General features: G+C 43.4%; 1 long non-coding RNA gene across 1 annotated transcript in view; it reads right to left on the bottom strand.

Annotated features, from left to right (window-relative positions):
• LOC311588545 overlaps positions 1 to 26263 on the bottom strand; it is a 175170-nt gene that overhangs the window by 87628 nt on the left and 61279 nt on the right. The gene's annotated exons all lie outside the window — the stretch shown is intronic.

The following is a 26263-nucleotide window of genomic DNA, read 5'->3' as shown; positions in this document are numbered from 1 at the left end:
GAAGTGAAGAGAAAAGCAATCTTGCCAAAACTATTTTTTTAAGAGATGCGCATTAGGTCCTGGAGGTTGGCTATAATCAAGAGGAAAGCAATCTCTGAAGCGATTTCCAAATCTTGAGCCCGTGTCCCTGAGGTAATTTAGATTAGAGCTGATTTGGGGTGAATTTTCTTCTTGAGGCTGCTCTACTGTTTTCCACCATCTCTAATATCCTTAAGACATTCTAGAACTTTCTGTTGCAGGCATTTAAGTACCAGTTCTAGAACTTCAGTGTGTGTGTGGGGGGGGGGGGTTTATTCGTTTGTTGTATAGTTAATAATTCTCTGTTGATACATCTTATCTGGTCTAGCTAAAATTCTATTTTGCACAGTGGCACAAACCTACAGTCCTGCTTGCTTAGAAGGTGAGGGCAGGAGAATCATTCCAACCCTGAGTTCAAGACCAGACTGGAGACAGTAGGATTCTGTGTAGAAATCTAAGATGTAGTTAGTAGTACAATACTTGCCTAACACACGCAAGGACCTGAGCTTGCAATCCAGCAATGTGCGTGCGTATACGCACACACCTACACACACACACACACACACACACACACACACACACACAATTTTCAAAGAACTACGAAAGCCATGTAAAGTCTTTGCTAAGCTCAACAAATGAGCTATCTTGGCCTTGACTTTAAATTATATTTTTGTGTGATTTCATACCATAGTGCTTTATTTTCTAAAGTAAATGATAGCTTTTTTTATAACACTAGATGCTTAGAATAAATTATTTTCAAGATTCTTGATTTGTTGTCTTCATTAGAGGAATTGGTTCATTTTTGAAGACATCTCAATTATTTCTGGTGGTGGTGGTGGTTTGGTTTAGTTTGGGGGGTTCGGTTTTTGAAGACAGGGTCTCCCCATGCAGGCCTGGTGGTGCTGGAAGTTGCTGTGTAGACCAGGTCAGCCTCAAATTCTCAGTAACCCTCACACTTCAGCCTCCCCAGTGCTAAGACCAGACACCTGGCTCTTGAACTCTTCAGCAAAGCAAAGCCCTGTGGATTTTAGCTCCTTGTGTTGTGAGAGACAAGAAGACAGGGAGGCCAGCTACAGAGATCCCCGTGTGTTCTCCTTCTTTCCAGGGTCACAGATTTACAAAGCTTCTTGTCAAAATCCTAAAAAGCATCACCATACGTACTTTGTCCAGTTTAATGGTTGTCACGTGAGGCTAGCCTTGTACCGGTAACCCCACCATAGGCAGAAACAGACTAAAGATGTAAGGAGACCCTGAAGTGACGAAGTGACAAGTCATTATTAAACTTCTGTGCTGGTCTCTGCTCCCTCCTCTAGAAGCTTCCAAGTGCTGCCTTCAGCTGAGCCTCCCTCTTCTGGCAATCATCCAACTTATTGCCACATCTGCACGCAGCCTCTTTTCCCCAAACCTTTCAGTTCATCCCTGTTTGGTGGGAAGGGGCGGGGCTTTGTCCCCAGCTCTAAATTTTTGCCAACCTTGCAGCTGAGGACTAGGCTTTGAACTGATATTTTTTTCTAAAGATAACGTATATAGAATATTTTATATAAAAAGTTTTTAAAAGGGCTCCCTACGGTTCTTAAAAGGCTGCCTCCCTTGGCCTTCTTGGGGTGAGGACTGGCTACGTTTTGATCTCCATGCTGGCTGAATTTTGTGAAGCATCATTCCTCTTTTTTGCTGCCTTCCTCACATTAAAAAAAGAAAAAAGAATAAGAGATTACATAACCAGGCATCATGGTACATGCCTGTAATCTCAGCACTCCGGAGGCTGAAGCGGTGAGCTAGAAGCCAGACATAACTAGTGCCCAAGAGAAGTGCTGTTTGTTCTAGGTGTCCTGTCCTCCTCACCTTGAGTTTATGACAAGGAGCCTGCCGGTGAGCCCCACTCCCTGAGGTGTCCCCAGGGCCTCTGCCTGTCATAGGTCTCAGCTGGATTCAAGAGAAGAACAAATAAGCAGGAAGCTCCTTAAGGCCTTGAGCATCGGTTCACATTTTACATTAAGTTTACAACTGAGAGCCTTCTCAGTGGCGCACGCCTTTAACCCCAGCAGAGGCAGGAGGATCTCTGTGAGTTCAAGGCCAGCCAGGTCTACAGAGGGAGTCCAGGACAGCCAAGGATACACAGACAACCCCTGTCATGAAAAAACATAAGAAAAAAGGAAAAAAAAAAAGAAAGAAAGAAAGAAAGAAAGAAAGAAAAGAAAGTAAGTTTACAACAGAGCCCAGAGTGAAAATGTGTGTGGTCAGTTGTCCCCATAAGGGAAAAGGTTTGTGTGATCAGTTGGGTTGGAAAACACTCCTACTCTGTTGACTCACTCGGTTTCTCTGCACTTTGAAATTGAGCTCTTTGATGTTCCAAGCTCCCTCGTTTTTTTTCTCAAATCTGCCTCTATGAAATGCAATACTTGTGCCAGGTCCAGCCCTATGGCATAGACCCAGGACAGTGATTTCAAGGACAGCACAACTATGTAAGGAACTAACATGTTCTTACAGCTTAGTTTATATATTTTCCCAGAGTTCTAATTTCTTACTGATTATCACAAAGTCTATGACAAGTTAACTTCTCCTCATGTGCCAGGCATATGCCTTTAATCTCAGCAATTGGGAGGCAGAGGCAGGCAGATCTCTGTTCTGTAAGTTCAAGGCCAGTACGGTCTACAAAATGAGTTCCAAGACAAGCAGGGTTATAGAGTGAGACCCTGTGTGGACAGATAGGTAGATAGATAGAACTCTCTCATCCTGTTATATATTGCAATGCAACTAGAAAGTACAGAGAGCAGCTTCACATTTAAAACTTTTATTCTTTTTTTTTTAATTTAGTTTCTTTTACATTAGTCTTCTAATCATCTTTCTACAGTCTAAAATGGTTTGAGGAAAACAAATAAGCATTTCTGTTACACCTTCAGGAGCACTGTGTGGCAGAGCATCCACGGTCATGTGGACCCAGGCACGTGAGTGTGGAGGCCAGGGGGCCAACCTCTTGTGCTGTCCCTCAAGGCTGTCCAAGTTTTGTTTTGTTTTAAGACAGGGTGTCACTGGGGCCTGGAGCTCACTGAGTTAGCTATTCTAGCTACCTGGGAAGCTCCAGGACGCTCCTGTCTGCTTTTCCAGTACAGGAATTACACATAAATGCCACCCGTGTGACCTCTCACATATGTGCTGACAACTGAACCCAGGTCCTCATGCACTTTGCTGACTGAGGGACCTCCCGCCCACCCCCCTTCTTTTTTAAAGATTCATTTTATTTATTTATTTTTGTTTGTTTGTTTGTTTTAAAGATTTATTTTATTATTAGGTACACAGTGTTCTGCCTGCATGTAGACCTGCAGGCCAGAAGAAGGCATCAGATCACATTACAGATGGTTGTGAGCCACCATGTGGTTGCTGGGAATTGAACTCAGGACCTCTGGAGGAGCAGTCAGTGTCCTTAACCTCTGAGCCATTTCTCCAGCCCAAAGATTCATTTTATTTTTAATTATGTGTATGTGAGCATCTGTCTATGTGGAAGTACATACCTGTAAGTGCAGGTACCTGTACGTGCCTGTAAGAGCAGGTATCTGTGGAGGCTAAGAGACTGTGTATCTCCTGGAGCTGGAGTTACAGGAATCACAAGCCACCCAACATGAGTGCTAGGAACAGAACGTGGGTCTTTTGCAAGGCAAGGGTGCATTCTCGGCTGCTGAGTCGTCCTCCGTCTCTCCAGCCTTGCCTCCCTTTGTTTTATTGGGGGGTGGGTTATGTGGTACTGATGTTCAAACCCAGGACCTCATGTGTGTTTAGACAAGCTCACCACTAAACAAAATCCCTATCCCTGCACAGTCCTTTATGGAATATGTACTTAAGACCTCAGAAAGCTGCTCAATAAAAACTGACTCTGGAAGACAGGTGGTCTAGTTAGCCAAGCTTGGATTAAGGGTCTAGGAGTCCAAACTCCTTATAAAACTACTCTTCCCCTCAAGGCACATTCTTTACTTTCAAGATCTCAGAATAATTCAAACACATATGCAGAAGAGAAGCAATTACCCAGCCCTGTGTTTTTAAATGTTATATACATTGGTCCCTTCCTAACCTTATATGGATAAGTAAACCTTTCTCCTGTCAATAAAAAGTCATGGTGCATCCAGAGATCAGGTGACAAACTGTGAGGGTGGGGGTCTCTCCTTCCATCATGTGGGTCCCGGGGATTGAACTCAGGTCATCAGGCTTGGCAGCAAGCACCTTTTCCTGCTGAGCCATCTCTACAGCCAATAAAAGGAACTCTGACACCAACTATCTTCCAATAGAAAATGTATTATCTTGGGCCTGGGGGCGTGGTTGGGCGGTGGACCGGGCTACAGAACAATTGCAATGCTCTGGCTTCCCTCTCTGGCTCGCTCAAACAAACAAACAAATTCAAAGAAAGAAAGAAGAAAGAAGTGCCACCTCCCTGAATGAGAAAAACCTTGTAAATTGTGCACTCTGCTTGCTCTCGATGCACTTTGGGTAATAAAACAGGCCCAACTTTTAAATGTATTCACTCAGGCAGGATACTCGTTCCTGCTCAGGCCTTTAGAAATTGCCTCTGCTGCGCATTCACTCCTTAATGGAACGCAGTGTGGCTCCATTTCCCATCCAGCTCCTTAATACCAATAACAAACAGCCTCATCATGCCTAATGGGCTTTATCCAGCACTCACCCCATTCAACTTCAAAGCCACACTGGCTCCAATAAAAGTCTCACAAGCCTGCCTGTCTTCTCCTTTTTCCTGGTGTGGTGATTGAATACAGAACCTCACCCAAGTGCCACAAGCACTGTCCCGAACGGACGGACTCCAGGACCCGCCCAGTACAACAACGCTGCGGTGTTTACTGCCTGGTGATTCGTTCATATCCCCTAACCTGCTGAACATCCGCTTCAGTCTCCAACTTCTTCTTTGCTATTTCTCTTCAAGATGCCGCCATGCACGGTTTGAGGTGCAGGTTCCATCAGCACCCGGAATGTCACCCCGTCCTGACATACTGCTTCTCCTCTCTCCTCGGACTCAGTCGCGTCTCTCCTGAGCGTCCTCATGTCTACCCAGCCCTCCAGCTCTGCACGTTCTATTTCTAGTACGAACATTCTAACCTTCGGGTCAATCTGACATAGAAATGAGGGTTGTTTTAATTCCTCCTTTAGCCTTGACCCGTACTTTAAATCCATCAAGCTCACATCTTTCAAATCTCTACTTCCTTTCACAGCGCTGTTCCTAACATGGGCCGATTAAGAAGGCTTCTTTTTCTGATGCTATTTTAGTGCGTCCGTTGTAATGCCTTTTCTTTTTTTCAAAGGTGTATCCTCCAAAAGCAAAGGGCTGGGTTTGATGCGTTCAGGATAATCCTTTATCTGTGGCATTAAATGCTAGAAGCCTTCGAAGCAGTGGGTTCCAAATTTCTCTAAAGAAGGAGTTTAGAGCAGGGCTCGGCTGGAGGGCAGATGAGAAAGAGGAGAGGGCAGAACCAGTTAGAAGTGGCATTTGCACAGTGGGCTCACTGTTGCCCTTTAGGCTGCTTAGGTGTCTCAGGGAGATTTTGAGAGCCATAAAAATCCCTGTGATCTCTTAGTGCTGACTCAGCTGGTAAGCACATGGCCCCCAAATTAATTGTACTAAGGAAAGATCAGGGATAAAGGCAGCTTCCATGAGTGGTTAAAAAAAAAAAACCAGTCCTTTGCTTTGTTCTACTGGCCTGCCAGATCCTCTTGAGTGCATCAGGAAAGTGTCAAGAACTCTCTCCAACTCTCCTCTCTTCCTCCCATCACTCCTGACCCATTTGCCCTGGCTTCCTCCACCATCCACCTCCACCCTCCTCACTCCCCACCCTCCCATGCCCCAGTGAACAACTTCTGTGAAGGAAGAAGGAGCAAGGGATACCACAGCCCCTCAGGGCACAGTGCAATGGGGCATGATACTGCCTAGTTCAAATGCAGACGCTAAGGAAGCCTTTTTTTTTTTTAATCCATTTTACCCTTTTGCATTGTCCCTATTTGGATTAAGCCAGAACCCCAGGAAGACCAAGTTAAGAAACTTCATGCGGGAAAAGTAAAAATATAAACCCTATGCTGTCACTGACATTGTCCCACAAAATCCGGCAGAGTTAACCAGCACAAATCAATATGAGAAAGCAAACTAATAAATTTCTCATCTGTAGAGATTTGGAAATGAAGTGGATGTCGTCTAAAAACCAAACATACTAAATTCTAATTAATGTGTAACGCTTTATAAAATACAGTGAAAGAATTTAATCCCCTTTCCCCTTGAATTAGTGGTGCCTCTCTAATGAATCTGGCTGTTAACGAATTCAGCACAGCTCTAGTAAAATCAATGAAGCATTCCTATCAAATCAGTATTCAGAGTATGTATCCACTGGCTAAGGCATAATGCTTACTGTGTGAGCTACCCAAACACAGTTCCTCACCACACGGTGCTCAAAGAGTTCCCACTTTAAAAAAAAAAAAAAGGAAAAAAGCCAGGCGTGGTGGGGCACACCTTTAATCCAGCACTCGGGGAGGCAGAGGCAGGCAAGGCTACACAGAGAAACCCTGGCTTGAAAAACCAAAGAAAAGAAAAGAAAGAAAACAATGCTGATGTTGCAGAGATAACTGCCCAAAGCACAGTTCCAGGGCACATCCATTCTACACATTCTGGTAACTCGTGTTCTGTGTTTCCAATAAAGAGGCCCAACTGGAATAAACATTAGAGGGCAGCGAAACTGCGTGTGTTTGGTTGGCAACGCCAATGCCTCCCCAGCCCGCTTCAGAAGTCATTTGTAGAAGCCAGATGGAAAATGTGAATAGGAAAAAGGGAGAGAAAAAAAATCATGATGTAAGAAGGCTGCCTGAGTCAAAAGGACAGATTCAAAGGGTCCTGCACGGTCCATTTTCAGTCTGCCCCATGGACAGGGTCTGGATTGTCACAGAGAAAGGAGCTTCAGAGGCTGGTTACACCCCGCCCCTCATGAGATGGGGACCAGACTAACAGCTGCCCAAAGGGTAACTATTGTTCCTGCACACAGCCCAGCATGGCCCCAGTGTCACAGTGAAAATGGAAAGGGATCTGGTCTGGCCCAATCTGGCAATTTGGAGATTTTTCAGCCCTAAAGACATTGTAAGGAGGTAAGCTGCACAGAGATAGGTTTTCCTTGGAAGAAATGCCAGGCGCCAGCCAGCAGTTCCTCCCAAGGAGGAGGCTTAAATGGAAAAGCATGGAGTATATGTGAGATGTGAGCATGTGTCACAAATGGCTGTGAGTTTCAGCAGGGAATCAGTGAACAAAGTGAAGCTATAGACTGTTGTGGCCTCTCTTGCAACCAACACCAGTGAAATGTGAAGGTGTTTGGAACAGTCATGGTTTATAAAGTCATATCCTTTTAACTCAAAGTTAGCTTTTCCAATGTGTGCTTGTGTGCTTGTGTGTGTGTGTGTGTGTGTGTGTGTGTGTGTGTGTGTGTGTGTAGGTCAGAGGACAACATGTAGGACTCATACCATGTGGGTCCCAGGATCCTCAGCTTTGGCAGCAACTGCCTTTACCCACTGCGCTATCTCATCAGCTCCGTGTATGAACTGATTTCTGATCTCTCTGTCTCACTCCTTCCTTTTCAGAGGCCTTGATTGTCTTTTGTTGCCTGCATCTTTTTGATAGACAGCATCTATAATCTCCAAAATTACCTAGTTGATGACAACTCTACCCATAGCTTTACTAGCAGGTATTTTTGATAATGAAAGCAACTTTCTGGCCAAATATGGAAATGCATGCAAATTTTTATTAGTATGTGAGCACTAAAAATGCTTTACAACTCTGGAGCTTGCCGAACTCAGTCCTGTGGGCATTTACACATCTTGCAAGAGCTATGGCTGTAGGAGCGTTTCTCTAATCTACTTGGAACAGAAGCAGAACCTTCCAATAAATGATAGAACTCTCAGATGTGCTCTTTGGCCTGAGTACTTCCTCAAAGACTTTTGGGTTGATGGACATCAAAATTCTTATTAAAATTTAATATGGTGATCCAATATTGTGCTTATGTTGCATTTATGGAGCTATCTACACATCATTTCTAGTCAATAAACGTATCTTAAATACCAAGTATCTTAGCCCATAAAAAAAAAAATAATAATAATAATAAATAATAATATCCTACCAAGGCATCACAGTGGAATGATAAGAAATCCAGGCCTGGGTAAGGTGGTCAAGGTAAGTCAGGCATGTCTGAAACTGTCCCGATGAAGCTGCAAAAGTACTGATAAAGTACTGAGAAAAGCCGGGCGTGGTGGCGCACGCCTTTAATCCCAGCACTCGAGAGGCAGAGGTGGGCGGATCGCTGTGAGTTCAAGGCCAGCCTGGTCTACAAAGTGAGTCTATGACAGCCAAGGCTAACACAGAGAAACCCTGTCTCGAAAAACCAAAAAAATAAATAAATAAATAAATATATAAAAATAAATAAAGTACTGAGAAAATCAGCCAGGTGGAGAAATAGTTCACTCAGCTCACAGTTTCAGCTTATCGTCCATCACTGTGAGAGATCACGGGGTGAGGTGCACAGGCTTATTATGTCACATCCGTGATCAAGAACATGCAACAGGAATGTATGAGTGTGAGTGCTCAGCTCCATTCTCCACTCTTACACAGGTTCGAATCCCGTGTCTACCCACAGTTCCTAGGTCTTCCTACTTCAATTAATGTAACAAAGAGAATGCCCCACGGGCATACCCAATGGGCCACCCTGATCTACACTCACTCACTAGGACTCTTTGCCCAGATGTTTCTAGATTATGCTGTTGACAAGTAATTATTATTGGCCAGGTAAGAGGCTCAGCTGGGAAGAGGTACGAGCCCCCAAGCCTGAGCACCTGAGTTTGATCCCTAAGACCAGTGAGTCTTCCAAGGAGTCCTCTGACCTCCACCCATGCGCAGCTCTGTGCTGGTGGTGTTTGAAACACAATCTCATTTGGCCCAGGCTAGCCTCAAATTCTTGACCCTAACAACAGCATCACAATGAGCAAAAGTCTGCTACCAAGTCACAAAACTTCAATGAAACCAACACATTTCTTGAGAGAAAACTTCCAGAAATTCCCTTCATGGCATGGGAAAGGGAAAGATACTTAGGCAGGACCCAAAAGACACAACCCCTAAGAGAGAAAATAAATATATAAATCAGATAAAATTACTCTTTTGCTATTTGCAAGATATTGTGATGAAATGGGAAGGAAAAAAAAGCAAGCTACAGATTGTGGAAAGTGCTTATAAAGCCTTATATGCAGAATGTATGAAGAATGCTTCCTACACAAAATGAAGTAAAAAAGCTAATTTTTAAAAATAGTCCAAATATTTAAACAAAAACTTCTCAAAAAAATAAAATAAAGTTAAGCCCAGAGCTGGACTGACCACTGAGATTGATCCTCCTTGGTTTGCCTCTGTGGAAACATTCTGGGTGCTAAAGGCAGCCAACTTTCAACATGAGAGCGCCACATGAACTGCACACCATGCCCTACACTTGGCCAGACTCCCAGGCGCCCTCTTGACCTGGTACCCTGGCCTTATGGGAGGCAGGACGCAGTTCTGCTCTTTGGTGCTGTCTTCAGTTTCCAAGGGGGCGGGGGGGGGGGGGGGGGGGAAATAAATATCTCTCTTCCTCTCTCTCTCTCTCTCTCCCCCCCCCTCTCTCCTCATCCCCTCTCCTCCTCCCCCCCCCCACACACACACGGGCACATGGGGGGGAGGGGAAGGGAAGGAAGTGGCGGGGGGCGGCTGGGAGAAAGGCAGAAGGCAGGGAGACAGCTTAGTGCAATGGTCAATGGTCTTGCCAGTGATCCCAGTCTTTTGGGAGGCCTGGGCAGGAGGATCCCCTCAACTCGAAGGCCATCTAGGGTACATATAAAGACATTGTATAAAAAATAAATTAAGTACGGGGAGATAAGAGGGAAGGAGAATAACAAAAGGTATTGTGTTCAAAATGTCATGATATCTACTACTTTGAATGCTAATTCAAGAACTTTTTTTAAAAACTAAGTAACTAAATTTAATTTTAAAAGGAAACATTTATAAAGGAGCTCATGGAAAGATTCCTCACATGACTGGCAAGTAGAGAAATGAAAATGACTCTGATCAAAGATGAATCCTCTTCCCTCCTCCCAGATGTCTCTCTTGCTCTCCTAACGTAAGACACCTTCCACCCTGGGACAGACAGCCTAGCAAAACAGATCCTACACACACACCCCATCACCCTGATCTTGAGCTTCCCAGCCTGTGAGCTATGATAGATCTCTGTTCTTCATAAATTACATAGGCTCAGGCATTCTGTCATAGCAGAACAAAGCTAAGACAGTGATTGTCTTTTTTTTTTTTAAGTCCAAATCACTCTCAGTAGCTACAGAAGATTCAGTAAGTTTTAACCTCCCTGAACCTTTACCTAAAAAGCATGACTAATACTTTGTACTTAACTGTTCTGGGAAGGGAATTGTTTTAAATAATTCATATAGACCACTTAGCACAATGATTGGCTCACAGTAAGAGTAATAATAACATAGACTCGATGGCTGCTGAGAATGATAAAGGTAACATGGACGACGCTGTCTGCTAAGTTTCCCTGAGAGGAGTGATTCTGAGATAGCAATTAGAAGAGGCTTAACTTGTGTGGGAGACCATTTCATGAAAGAAATGTCAGACAAAACACTGAGGTAAAATTACTCAGATAAATACGGTAATGGGCCCCCTTCACGTACACATTCTAGGGGTGCTACCTAGTTAGTTATACTGGAAATCAAGAAAGAGGCCGGAGAGAAGGTAGGAAGTTAAGAAGCCCAGAAGTGCCTAACCTGAGAAATAGCAGACCATGTCTGAATCAAAAAGAGACGTGGTGTACAGAGGTCAGAGTTCTGAGAAGGCCATTCTGAAAGTGATGCGCACAATGAACAGAGGCATGGCGTGCCTTGAGACAAAGAAACGAAGCTGAGAACTGTCGCTTCCAGACAACGGGGGACAAGGCTCAGACCCAAAGAGAGAAAACAAAAGCAAAGACGCAAGAGCTCTTGTGGGGAATATTTTCAGAAGTGGGACATGGTTATGGCAACTTGCAGCCCACGGGCTAGCCCAAGATAGCTCTAAATGTGACCCAATACAGGTGGAAATGGAGAAGTTAAGAAGCAAATAGGAAGGAAGAAAGGAAAGAAAAAGAGAAGAGGACAGAGGGAGGAAGGGGAAGGGGAGGGAAGGAGGGAGAGAAGGAGGGAGGGAGGGAGGGAGGGAGGGAGGGAGGGAGAGGAGTCACAAACAGCTTCCAATCTTAACCTGGAAAATCAGGTTGCCCCTTGAAGGAAATCCCCAATTGCACAATATGTATAGAGTGAGAGCAGGAAGGAAGGGGCAACAGAGCCAGTTATTTTAAAATGGAGGCGGCATCTGGAAAGATGGCTCTGCCAGTGAAACATTCCCCCATAAAAGCTTGAGGGCATGAGTTTGATCCTGTAGTTCCAGCACTGAGGTGAGACGGGAGCATCCCTGGGGACTTGCTAATGGGTTATAGGACAGCACACTATCCCTTCTGCTGAGGCCACTGGGAAGATGCAGGTCAGTACAAACCCACATCCCATGTGACTAGAGGACCACAGAGAATGAGCCTCCTTTCTGACTTGCATGGGGCAACACTGACCACAGCAAGAAGCTCCTTGGGCCCTGAGGTCATTAAACTTGGGGAGTGTTTGTTCCTGCTAGAAACGAAGCCGGTCATAAATAGTGAGCGATCAAAGCACGGTGACAAGGCGTGTGGTCCCATAACTTGGGAGGTAGGGACAAGAGGGTCAAAGAATTCAGAGTCATCCTTGAACTTACAAGTTCAAGGCCAGCTCGGATTATAAGAGACCTGTTAGTGAATAAATAATATAAGGACGGCTGTGCTTTTTCTCAAGAGTCCTGATTAGGAGCGTCACACACACACACACACACACACACACACACACACACACACACACACACACACACCGTCTCCTTCTTGTTTATCCTACCCACATCTGGCTTCAGCCTCTCTCCTGACCAGCTCCAGTCTGATGGCCATGTTCAGTACACTTCTCTCTCTCTCTCTCTCTCTCTCTCTCTCTCTCTCTCTCTCTCTCTCTCTCTCTCTCTCTCTCCTCTAGACTCTTCCAGATACCTTTAGCTGTTCTCTCCAATATCTACAATAAAAACATTCCCTTTTAACTATGGGGGGGGGGGGAGGGCGCAGAAACACACAGACAGACATACAGAGAGAGAGAGAGAGAGAGAGAGAGAGAGAGAGAGAGAGAGAGAGAGAGAGAGAGACACTAGGAAATAGTAAAGTTTGTAAGGTGCTTGCTTAGCATGCACAAAGCCCTACATTTGATCCCCAGCAACACATAAAACCAGATGTGGTGACACAGGCCTGTGACCCCAGCACTCAAGAGGTGGAGCCAGGAGGGTCAGGAGTTCAAGGTCATCCTCAACTTCAATTTCATGTAGGCCAGTCTAGCCTACATGAGATCCTGTTTCAAACAAAAACTGAAAGTGGGTGAAGAGCTCTGTTATGCTTTGTTTTGAACAGAATGTGGCAGTTTGTGCCTTTGGGCTCCCTGAGAAATCCCTTCTGGCCTTGGCATTCAGACTGGCCAGCTGACTGATATTTCTCATGGTATGTTACAGAGCTAGTTCCAAAAGGCTATGCATAGAAACCTTGTCTCAAAAAATCAAAATGAAGAAAGGAAAGTGAAAATTAACGATCCATGGAACAATAAATCCTAAAGGCTAACCCACAGGTTCATGTCAGGCTATGAATAACAATTTCAGTGCTTAGAGGTGAAATGAGAAAAATAATAATAACATAGCTACTAGTACTCATAAATCCAATTTTGAATTTTATAACTATGTCTTATTTCAAATAATAATATTTTCTGAAATTTTAGTGATGGTGATTGCCTATATTTTCTTTGTCCTCACCTAGAAGAATCAAAAGGCAAATTTCTCTATTGAATCCCCAAAGTAGCTAATTTTACTGAGTTTTGGGTGTCTCTTTATAGTATATAACACCCCTGAGCTTCATGGGTAACAGTGCTACAGACTCTCCTGCGTCCTCCAGCTAGACTGCAGAAGCTTTCTATGAAATGCTTGCTTATTTAAAAAAAAAATCAGGGATTATAGATTTGCATTCATATTCACAAATGAAATATGCTTTGTGTAGACAATTCATTGAGGAAAAGAGCACTGTAATTTCCCCCAAGAAATATAAATGCCAAACTCATGCATAATTCATTCAGCATAAAAGCCAACAGACCATGCCGATCAGGTGTTTGACTGTGGTCCCTCGCTCCTTACTGGTGAGCAGCATTAATCAGTGCAATCACAATCAGAAATGTCCCATCTCGGTCTACAAAAAAACAGCTAACTGCAGGCGCTGAACTTAACAGAAACATGCCTTCCTACAAAGCATTTCTTGGCCCAGCGCTAGGCTTGCGTCTTAGCTCTATCACGTAGCTACACTACAAGGAATGCAGAAACAAACACAAACAATAATAATTTTTACAACTGTTAAAAGATAGGTAGAAAGGTATGTTTTTAAATCATTAACTTGTGATTTTTTTTTTTCCTTTTGAGATGGGTCTCATTATGTGGTTCTATCTGACCTGGCTTGGATCTCTCTCCACAGACCATAGTCTGGCCTCAGACTTGCAGTGACTTTCATGGCCCTGCCTCCCCAGTGCTGGAGTTCCAGGCACAAGTCACCATGCCCACTTTGTGGTTCACTCTTAAAGAAAATCTCTGAAGTTGTTTTCTAAAATATATGTGGGGGGAGGTACGGGGTGAAGACACCTGAGTAACATAGGAAGAGAGAGGCCTTAGGACAACCTTGGGAGTCAGTTCTCGCCTTCTACCATGTACACCCCAGGAACCGAACTCAGGTTTCCAGGCTTGGCGGCAGGCACCTTTACCCAGTCTCCAGCCCTGAAGTTGCTGAGGCTTGACCACTTGGAAAGGGTTTGCCATGCTTTAGTTTAGGAGTCTTCATCTTTAATATGATTGCATGTGGGATATTTTATTTCTATCGATAACCAAAGGGCAGAGCAACTGCTAAGTGCTTCCCTCTGGGCCTTCAAAGAGAAATACATTAGATAAAACGGGCTGTCAGCACTGAGACCTACATCCTGCTTTTCTCTTTGCAAATCTTACTGTGCATCTGCATTGCTACAGCACATCAGCAGAGCTGTGGGACACTTTCAAATAGCTCCAATGACTCTTTTTTTTCTACAGAGACCATCAACTTTTTTTTTTCTCGAGACAAGTTTTCTCTGTGTAGCCCTGGCTGTCCTGGACTGGGGTTGAAGACCAAGTTGGCCTTGAACTCACAGTAATCTGCCTTCCTCTGCCTCCCGAGTGCTTTTATGAGGTAAATACTACCACTAGTTTCCTCAATGGTAGAATTGAACCCTTGATTTTGGATGCTCCTAACACCCACGAAGCAGCCTCGTCACTTGGTAAGGTGTGTCACTGTCCTTGGTAGCAGAAGGAGGCCAGTCACAGGCTCCTCCAAACCTGCCCATTGGTTCCTTCAAGGCAGAGCCCCCTCCCATGGATCACTCAACATTCTCCAATGTGTCCTTACCGTAAAAGCCCTCCGTGGGGCACGCAGTACATGGCTACTTGATTCCAAGTGGCTTTGCAAACGTCATATGGTAATCCCACTCATAAATGTATTGCAAATGAGAATTAGTTTAGAAAACTGCAACGAAATCTGTTACTTCTGCTGCTTTTGATTCACCAATGGAAGGTGTGTTTAGTACGTTTCTCCTTCCGGTAACCAAATACCTGACGAAAAGCAACTTAACGGAGGACGGGTTTGCTCTGACTTCTGGTTTGAGGGACTAAGGAAGTCATTGAAGCTGCGGCATGAGAAGGCTGGCCTTAATGAACATGTCCCTTGGATGGAGATGCCTGGTGGCACTCAGAGGAAAGATAATAGGTCACCAAGGAGAGACTTGATACCGTATGAGCATATTCAGGGGGAGGAGGTCCCCCTCAGACACAGACTTAGGGGAGGGGAGGGGAGTAGGGGGGAAGTGGGAGGAAGGGAGGAATGGGAGGATACATGGGATGGGCTAACAACTGAGATGTAATATGAATAAATTAATTAAAAAATGTAAAAAAAAAAAAAAGAGAGAGAGAGAGAGAAGGCTGGCCTTATTACCTCCATGGTCAGGAACGAGAGCGCAGCAGGAAGTGGGGCCAAGCTAGCAAACCTCAAGGCTGCAACCAAGTGACTCACTTCCTCCAAATGAGGCTCCACCTCTTAAAGGTTCTACTACCTTCTAAAATAGTGCCGCTTGAGACAAGAACGTACAGAAGACAGTTCACGTTAAACCATCACAGGAGTGAAAACTACTCTGGGGGAAGAGGGTGGTGATCAGAAAAGGTCTCTACGAGAAGGGTATCTTTAAACGAGGGTATTAGGATAGCGGCAGAACAGGGATGTGCTCAGCAGATTCGCAGCCCAAGCGAACGTCCAGGGTCTAGGGCAACACTGAGGTAGGACAGACTGCTGCCTAGATGGAAAGCCTTCAGAAGCCGGAAAAAACCCACCCTTCAACGACGTAGGAAGAAAAGCCCATCTTCCTCTAAGTTTGATGGAAAGCACTTAGGGGTTTTAATGAAAGAGAAGAATGATTTTATTTTTTTAGTTTAGGAAATGTCCCTGGCTATCCAGTGATAACTTACACAAAAGGCAGAAGTGGGTGGAAAAAGACTGAGACTGTCAACAGTATTCCAAGCAGGCAACAGAGGAGACTTGGACTTTGTAGTCCTGGCTAGCCTGGAACTCTCAATATAGAGCGAGCTTGTCTTAAATAACAGAGATGTGCCTGCCTCTCCCTCCTGAAGGCTCGTTATTAGAAGTGTACACCACATGCCTGACCACTTGGGGATGTTGACATTAAATGCTCAGTTACGCTTCTAGTCCCTGAGGTCAAATGCGTGAGCTAAGGCGGGAACAGTTTGTGTCCGTTCAGAGTTTACGAGTGCGGTTCTTCGTGGCGCAAGGCGCGGCGCGCAGAACCACAGAGCGCCTGCGCCAGCAGAAGTGTGGGGCCGTACAGCCGCCTCCTGATCTGATGCGCAGATCAGGATGGAAACAGGTGGAAGGAAGGGGAGGCGCTGTGGGTAGCTACAGCACAGACATTTTGTAAGGCTCCTCTGGTTTGGTTACATGGTGATAATTGCCCGAACTACATCATTTGCATTTCCAGAATTAATGTGTTTCCCTACAAGAGGTATATTTCATTCACATGTGCTCGTCACTCCTAGAAACGGCCAGTCTCCAGCCAAGAAAAGCAGCTTTTCATTCTTTTCCTCCAGCACCTCCCCACGCCACATAAATACCTCTCGACTGCAAATGGCAGCAAGCTAGAGGCCTGGTTCCTGCTGGCCCTTCTCTCATGCCCCATTAAACCTGTTCTGTTATCAAGTTGTTCCTTCCCGTCTGTCTTTCCTTCCCACCTACCTTACATTTATAATTCTCAAGACACACCCACCCCCAAATGACTGACTTCTGTCAGCCAGGCTCTGCCATCTGTCCAAAGCTGCCACCACCTCACCAAGTGACACCATAACTGAGGACCACGTGTTCAAAGTTTTCCCAAAGTAGGAGTGGTATTTCACTTGCAGACTGTAGCGACCACGGAGCCCGAGGACCAATAGCATCTGGAGACTTTATCAATCCCACCTATGTTCATTACTGAATGTCATAAGAAATCTGGCTTCCGGCCTACCTAAAAGCTGCAAGGATCTTTATATAATGCTCCACAACTTTTTCAAAGTTAATTTTTTTTATTACAAATGCATACGCGATTGTGCTCAGACCCTTGTAAATAATACTGACAGATGGCACCAAGGATTTGGTTGCATAGCGATTAAGGCTGGATGTGGCGAGAATGCAAAGACTGAGGGTTATTCTTAGAAAAACAAGTGACTTGATGACAGGACTTGACAATGGAACAGCACCTAACGATGTCCACATTGTGACCTGCAGATCTAAAATTACTATTATGCCTGGAGCTAGAGGAAAACACTCAGTGCTCTGCTCTTGCAGAAGACTTGAGCTCAGTTTTCAGCACCATTAAATTAGGCAGCTCACAAACACCTTAACTCCAGCTACAAGAATCCAGTGCCCTCTGTTGCCTCCTTAGACACCTGCACACAGGTGGACATAATCACACAGGCACATACACACACATACACACACACACACACACACACACACACACACACACATAAATTAAAAATAAAATAAATATTTTTAAAACATATATCTGAAATAGCAATGCATGCCTATTCCCCCATCTGACTAGCTCAGTACTATGAACGACTGAATGATCCTGTCTTTCCTTGTAATTAATCTCAATGATGTTTATGCATAGGAGCCATCAAAACGTAGGCCAGCAAGTGACACAATATATTAGGAACACTTCAGCATTTTTTATGGGATTTTTTTTTAACAAGTGGGACGACACAGTTCTAAAGATTCTACTTATGTGCAGAAAATAGCTAATAGGAATGCTTGATAATGTGTTAAAGGGCAATTTCAATGTGCAAAAGCCCAGCATGCATGCGCGGATACATGTGGGGTGTGTGTGTGTGTGTGTGTGTGTGTGTGTGTGTGTGTGTGTGTGTGTCGGGCACATGTACAGCCATGTGAGGGTCAGTTCTGTCCTTTCACTATCTGCATTCTGGAGACTGGCATCAGGCTTGGCAGCCAGCTACCTGTCCAAATAAGGGTTACTGTGGTGAAAACACTGACCAAAATCAACTTAGGGAAGAAACAGTTCATTTTATGTCCACGTAACAGTTTCATCACAAAAGCAGTTAGAACAGGAACCTGGAGGCAGGAGCTGATGCAGAGGCCATGGGGGGGTGCTGCTTACTGGCTTGCTCCCCATGGCTCGGTCAGCCTGCTTTCTTACAGAACCTGGGAGCACCACCTACAATTGGACGGGGCCCTCTCTCATCAATCACTAATTAAGAAAATGCCCTTCAGGATGATCTTATACAGGCATTTTCTCAATTGAGGTCCCTCCTTTCAGATTATTCTAGCTAGCATCAAGTCCACATAGAACTACCATCACAGTACCTTTGCCTGCTGAGGCGTCTCGCTAGCCCCTTATCTTTAATTCTCAGCACTCAGTAATGTAGGTCAGTATGTTATAAATAAGATATTATATACCATGCCTAAGTTTCCTCAATGTCTAATTGGCAGAACCAGACTTTAAAATTGTATCTATTTGTCTCTGAAGACCAAGACTGCCCTGAAGGGCTGTTTACTCTAAAATTATGTACATCCTCTTGATTAAAATCCCTCTCTGCTCCCCCTGCCAAAAAAAAAAAAAACATTTTTCCAATATTTGATTAGAGTTTAAATTGTTAAGTTTAAATCCCAAGTCCTAAACTGATGCCCTAAACTGAATTTGAGAAGCATTTTACTTGAAAAAAAAGAAGGCATTGGCATACTGTGTTTGGGGCTGGGGGTGTTTTGTTTCATTTTTTTTTCTTTTTCTTTTTTTTTTTCTTTCTTTTTGTTAAATTTTTTTCAGTGTCTTACTAGCATATTTTCAGAAATATGGCAGAGTAATCAAGTTTGGGACGCCTCTCACAATAAAAGCCGCATGACAGAAACAGCTGAATTATGGGTAAAAGTATCAGACAATCTGAGAAAAGCTATGGAACACTTTCCTGCAGCAGGAAAAAAAAGCAGGGAAATTTGGGGGACTTGAGAGGGGAAGGAAACCCTCACCATGGAGTCCGAGGAACGTTTCCTAACCAACTGAGAAGCAAGAATCCCAAGACATTAGTGGTGAGTGCTATCACGAAGGTAACATACCTTTCACGGTTAGATAGTTTGTGTGAAAAAAATAGCCACAACCTAGGCTTACAGCTTAACGGAATAAGCTTGAGTAAATCTTCATTGTGTTCTACACACATTCCTAAGAATCTCAAGTAAGATTATCAGCTTGGTTTACAGTAAAGACAGCTTAGCTTCGGGCTCCCGTGTCATCTAGACTACTACCTAATCAACTGTAACCCTGCCAGTGCCCCTCGGAACCGCCCTGTGATCTCCTTTAGGTTTCTTAGCAACGCTTCGAAGATAATAGCTTCAAAACCACCAGAAATCCATCTCTGGCTGTTGTAAAGACAACAAACACCACTCTCAGAGGAACCACGCCCTTCCCTGCCAGGTGTGTGTCTCTCTCCGAGCACCTTTCTCGGGTTTACCCCTCCACTCAGATCTGTTAAAGTATCTACTAAACCTCAACTGGGCTTCGTACTGGCTAATCCTGAATTCTGTTCTGGGTCAGAGCTATAAATCCCATTTTATCCCAAGTCGAGGTCCCTAAACAGAGGCCCTCTTCAGGCTGCTGTAGGTGACAAAGCAGAGCCTCTGTACCCCACACGGCTGACACCCACCTTATGAAGAATATGCTTATACTGGCAACTGTTCTGTGTAAGTGCTAGTGACCTCCTTTATTTAGTATAGAGTCCCTCCCTGAGTTGGAGGTAGATTTAGCTGGTCCATTAGACGGTATGATTACCAGGCTACTTTACAGCTCCATTCCACTCTGTGAAACTTCTAGTGTGAATTTGTGTTACATTACTTTTCCTGAAAACATTTTTAAAACGTCTATTCATCCCAGATTTGGTGCCATCAAACCAAAGAAATAATTTCACCAAAATCCAGCTTGGTAACTTAATGGGTTTATTGCAGTAAATAACTGCAATCGATCAATCAATCAATAACTGGATCATGGGTGAGTGGTCACATACAGGAGCACAGCAACTCAAAGCAGCTGTGCCAATGACAGTGTGACCCCACTGCCAGGGACAGTCTCAGGAAAGATGCGTCACTAGAGTCCTCCATCACTAAAGTCCTCTCTCCATTGATTTTCTAGCTCTTAAGTGCTTGAAACTAAGTGCAACTGACCAGCATATGGACTCCCTTGCCCTAAGAGGGATATTAACAGTCCCATTACTGTTACCACTACAGCTGTTACTGTCATTACCATGGCCCTAGCCATCACTGCATTCTTCTGCTTTGCCTGTTGTCGTGGCTATGTGGCTAAGGTATTTTGTGGGTCATGACGGCCATGTCAGGCCCAGAGAAAGAGTTTCAACTACAACAAATGGTCATATTAAATAAACAAAAAAAACAAAACAAAACAAAAAGGCCTGGTAGTGATGGTGCACGCCTTTAATCCCAGCACTTGGGAGGCAGAGGCAGGCAGATCTCTGAATTCAAGGCCAGCCTGGTCTACAAAGCAAGTCCAGGATAGTCAAGGCTACACAGAGAAGCCCTGTCTTGAAAAGAAAAAAAAGAAAAGAAAAGAAAAGAAAAGAAAAGAGTACCTTTGTCTTGAGTGGCAGAGATGGCTCCGCAGGTGAGAGTTCCGCTATTCTTCCAGAGGACCAGGGTTCAATCCTCTGCACCCACATGGTGGCTACAACCACGTGTAACTCTAGCCCCAGGCCTTCTTTTGGCCTCTGAGTATACTACATACATATGGTGCACAGACACACATGCAGGATAAATACCCATGCACATAAAAAAATAAATGAGAGGAGCTGGAGAGATGGCTCAGCACTGGTTGCTTATCCAGAGGTATTGAGTTCAATTCCCAGCAACCACATGGTGGCTCACAACCATCTATAATGAGATCTGATACCCTCTTCTGTCATGCAAGCATATATGCAAATAGAGTGCTCATATACATAAATAAATAAACTTTTTTTCCTGTTTTTTGAGACAGGGTTTCTCCGTGTATCCTTGGCTGTCCTGGAACTCACTCTGTAAACCAGGCTGCCCTCGAACTCACAGTGATCTGCCCGCCTCTGCTTTCCGAGTACTGGGATTAAAGGCATGCACCACCAATGCCCAGCTAAATAAACCTTTTAAAAAATAAAAAATAAAAAAATAAATGGAATAAAATTACCTTAAATAATTAAAATAAATAATTTTTAAATAATATCTAAATAGGGGCTGGAGAGATGGCTCAGAGGTTAAGGGCACTGACTGCTTTTCCAGAGGTCTTGTATTCAATTCCCAGCAACCACATGGTGACTCACAACCATCTATAATGTGATCTGATGCCCTCTTCTGACCTTCATGGGTACAAGCAGGAAGAGCAATGTATACATAATAAATAAATAAATCTTTAAAAAATAGTAATAATATTTAAATAAAATAAATAATTTTAAAATAAATTGTGTCTATTTCTGTTATCTTTCCATATGTTCCTGATGCAATTCTTTGTCATAGAACACAAGAACCTGTAACTTTCTACAGGCCTTTAACACTTCAGAGAACATTTCATACCTAAATACATAAGTGCGGGGTTTGTATGCTATCTCAGACAAAGCCAGCCAAAGTCAGGGTTGAGAGGCAGAAGAAGTCTGTTAGTGTGCATTTCCCTCCCACTGATGTTGTCTGGGGCGGGGGTACTATGATAGTGGGGCTGGAGGCTGAGCTGACCACTGAGAAGGCAGAGGTTTTGGAAGTGCACATAAGAAGGCCATATCTCTACTGACTGATGCCTCCAAGGGTTCCAGCAACTGATAACCTGCCATATTGTCTTAACACTAGAAGGAAAGCGCTGGGCTCGTTCTCCCCCGCTCCTCTTTTCTTTAGCTGGGATTTCGATCTGTCCGCCATGAGACATCCTGAGGGGTGATGCTTCCAGGCACTTGTACACCTGCATCCCCCTACACACACCTGCGGATCAGAGTGGTCCACTTGCCCTAGACAACCCCCCAATCTCTGAACTCTTAGAGAGAGAGATAAACTTTTATTTAGCTTGTAGTATTTTACTCTGAGGTCTCCAAGGTGAAACCACTTAGCTATTAACTCTGCCAAAGACTCCCTACAAACAAGGGAAGTTGCTCTTGTTTGGGGTGTCATGGTCAACCCGTCAAGGATCATCTTCAAACAAGAGAGATAATATTAAATGCAGCAGCTACGGGGCAAGAACTCACATTCTCATTAATCTTTGACTGCCTGCAGCATGGAAAGTTCAATTTTTCTCTTCTTTATATTGTACAGAAAAAAAAAATAACTGTTTTGGCTCCTGAGAAGCATTAAAATTTTTCTACTCACCCAGCCCAGGAGAATAAATAAAGGGAAATTGTGTAGATATGTGTGCTTATTTCTGATTAAATAATGCATGTTTATGTATGTAGTTATCTGTAGTGTCACTGGAGCTCTTGAAAAGGTTGTTAAAACAGTAGACATTTCTACAATTTGGCTAAAGCACTGTTGAAGTCAAAAATAGGTTTCTTACAGTTCAGAAGATGATAGCTCAGTGGTAGTTTATGTAATATGCACAGAGCCCTGGATTCAATCCCTAGCACTAAAAAAAAAAAATGAAAGATTAAATGAGTAAGATAGTAATAGATGGATGGACAGATGATGGATGGATGAATGGATGGATGGATGGATGGATGGATGGATGGACAGATTGATGGGCAAATGAGTAACAGCCTTCTTTTTCAGTGACAGGGCTTAGATCTGCTGCCACAAAGCATGACACTGTGACATTTGGGGACCCTGTCTCCCACCCCATCCTATTGGAGAGAGGGGTTTTCTGAGTTTGCTCTAAAGCAGGTTTCTACATAATGAAAGCCATTACTTAGTATGCTATGTTAAAATTTAAGAAATAAGTAAATTTGTAGATCTTCATTTCAGATGTCTTTCCTGTACTCCGTGCAAAGAAACACTCGCCTCCAAAGACAAGAGCCTCCAGGGAGCTGAAAGTTAAATCTTTCTGACTTCTCCGAGTTTATTACCGTGAAGTCAACCTTTAGTCCTCCAAGCACACAGGCACACCACTGGCTACATCTGTACTGTTCCCACCCATTTCGTTGAGGCTTCTCCTGGGGGGGGGGGGGGTCCTTATCACTTCAACCTGCACGTTCTTCTTTGGTTAACTTGACTTGTGATAGGCATCTTGAGCATGAGTGAGGAGACACACCTTTCCTAGGGCTGAAGAGATGGCTCAGTGGTTTAGAGCACTTGCTGCTCTTTCATAGGATTGAGGTTTAGTTCCCAGCACCCACATCATTAGGCAATGCACAACTGCCTGTAAGTGCAGCTGTGAGGGATCTGATGCCCTTTACTGACCTACACTTGTGTGTGGGTGTGGGTGTGGGTCACAAATACAAACTTAAAACGCATTCTGTAAATGAAAAATAAGTCTTACATACATACATACACATGAATACAAACTTAAAAAGAACATTTTTAATTAAGGAAAAAAGAGAAAGAAGCCTTTTTTCCCTACATTCCAAGTGTGGATTTGAGGAAATATGGAAGTTCAGCCAGGAGTAATAAAAGAACTGACTTCACCAGCAAGCACTTTATAGCCTTTTGTCAGACACTGTAATGTAGTCATCAAATCTCCTTCCCTAGGTAGCATCCATGTGGTGCACTTGGCCAAAGGAACAGCTACACAGATGTCTATTGTGTCAACCCCTTTTAAATTCCAATGTTCTTTCTTTCGATTATTTACATTTCTCAACAGTCTTAATAGCTTAAATAAGAGTTATTGATTAGTGTGTGTTCCTCCAGTAGAAAAGGCTCGATATCAAGACTGTTTGTTCAATTTAATCTAAACAAAAAAAATTGGTTAAAAATAATCACTGCTTCACTGGATCATTGAATTCGATGTCTTGGTTTAGTTCTTAATGACATTCAGATATATTTTGGAGAAATTACACATCCTAAGGGGAAAAATTAGCTTCTGTCACCTGTGGTTCCCTATATACCTGTCATAGATTTTCTCTGACTTTACTAGGTTATGACATTATCCCAAATCTTTAGTGAACATTTCCCTTTTTGTTTTATTATTTCCATTTATTTTTTTATTTTTTTACAATATGTATCAGAGATGACTCTGGCAGTTACCAGCGCTTCCCACTTGCAAAGAATCTGAATTAGGTTTCAAAAAAATCTATGTGGTGGCTCACAACCGTCTGCAACTCCTGTTCCAGGGAACCCACTGCCTTCTTCTGGCCTCTAAGGGCACCAGGAATGCATGTGGTGCACAGACGTGCATACAGGCAAAACAGCCATGCACATAAAACAAAAATAGATCTTTTTAAAGAGAAAATATAATAACATTGATTTTATTTGTGCATGGATGTGAGGGCACACATGCCACAGCACATGTGTGAAGACAGAAAATGACTTGTGGAAGTCAAGTTTTCTCCTTCTATCATATGGATTATGAAGATTAAATTCATAACATCGGGCTTTCTTAGAAAGCACCTTTGTCCACTGAAAGCCGTTTCTTCAGCTTATCTATATGTCTATCAATCTATGTATCGATCTATCACCTATCTATCTATCATCTATCTGTCTGTCTGTCATTCTATCTATCGAGAAAAAGACTTGCTTTGCCCACCAGTAGGCCTAGAACTTGCTCAGGCTAGCTTTGAACTTGTGTTGATAACCCCAGAGTCATGGATGTGCACCTCCACACTCAACTAATATTACCCCTTTTAAAGAGAAAGTACAAAAAGAAACATAAGAATAATTTCTTCCCTTTAATTTTTTTCTTTACTGTTTTAGTTTTGTGTGTGTTTGTTGTTAGCATTTGTTTTGTTTATGAGACAAGATCTACATAGCTCAGGCTGGGTTCAGACTTGCTGCATTCTCTGGATTGACTTTCAACCAGGAACCTTTCTGTATCAGACTTCAAGGGGATGATGGATTTGCAGAAGTATGACATCTTTCCTGCATATAGCATCATTTTCAATTATTGAGTACTCCAAGATTTAAAAGGATTGGTTTCTCTTGTGAGCTCACCCACCACTACACCCTGACAACAGTCACTGAATGCTACCCTTAAAAAGACAAGTCCTAAAGAGGTCTATTACCCATTAGGAACGCCTACAGCTCCAGTCCTCCTGGCCTCTGCAGTAATTCAAAAATCTTTTCATAGGAAAAGCAAAGGCACTTCCTTAGGACACAGTGCTTCTTGATGATGCAAAACATCACTAAGAAAGGTCATCATTTTTTGTTTCATGGTAGTGGACAAAGAAAATGAAATATGAGCAAGGGGTTATTTACAGGAGCAAAAATTACTCAGACAGCTGCATTACCAAAGCCCACCTAGCATGGATGACAGTTCAAAAAAGTTTGGACCTGCAGTCACTCCACTGGGCCCAGCAGTCACTTGACTGGTAGTTGCTTCTCAATGTGTTCATTGAAGTAAGTCTCTTCTAGGGATTCAGCTAGTCTGAAGGTGTCTCTCAGCTGTCCTTGCTCAGGGAGCCTAGAACATCTGCTCAGTTCCAGGGACTTCCAGAAACTTTTGAGTAGTTTATTTACTAAGATTAAGGAGCCTTCCTAAAGGATGAAATGTTTCACTTGCCCTTAGAACATCCTGTTTCTAAGGGAGCCTACCTCCAAAATGCCAAGTTTGAGCTCCAAAGAAATTGCTCTCTTTTTTGTTTGTTTTGTTTTGTTTTGTTTTTTGCAAACTCTTTTGTATAGTTAAACCTGTTTGTTTGTCTGCTCTCTTATTAATCTGGTTTTTCCAGTCAGGATCCCAGGGAGAAACTGTGAAAATGCATCAAGAACAAGATCTTCTTCTCAATAATGCTTTTCGTTTTTAACAGAAAGCAATTTCCTACCACAATGGTTTGATTTCTATCCTAGTAAATGTCAGGATAAAGTTTATGAAGGTATAGATATATAATCTGAATTAGACACATAGTAACACTTTCCTCAGATGTTATGATTCTTCTACATTCTTAATTAGAGATTCTGATATGAAATGCAAATTGGTGAATGATAACGTAAAGATCTTTTTGTATGTATTGTTCAAAAAGTATGTAAAGCCAGGTGTGGTGGCACATGCCTGTAATTCCAGCACTCAGGGAGGCAGAGGCAGGTGGACCTCTGAGTTTGAGGCCAGCCTGGTCCACAAAGGAGTCTAAGACAAGCTACAAAGAGGAAACCCTTTTCCAAAAAACTAAAACGAAGAAAGAAATAGAACTGTGTAAAGTCAAATGTCAGTGTGCAATATATAATGCCACATTTTTCAGGACTATGTAACAAAAATCATCCTGTATGTGAGCTAGTTTGCTACTGCAGCTTCAGCTTGCTAGACAAGGACCTACCGCTGAGCCTAGCAGCTTTTACTGTTGGAGCATCAAGACTTGTTTTTAACAAATCTTAGCACAATAGACTCTCAGTAATTA

Source organism: Acomys minous, assembly GCF_964271855.1.
Source record: "Acomys minous genome assembly, chromosome: 17".
In the NCBI taxonomy this organism is placed as follows: Eukaryota; Metazoa; Chordata; class Mammalia; order Rodentia; family Muridae; genus Acomys; species Acomys minous.
This window is presented reverse-complemented; position numbering and strand designations above follow the sequence as displayed.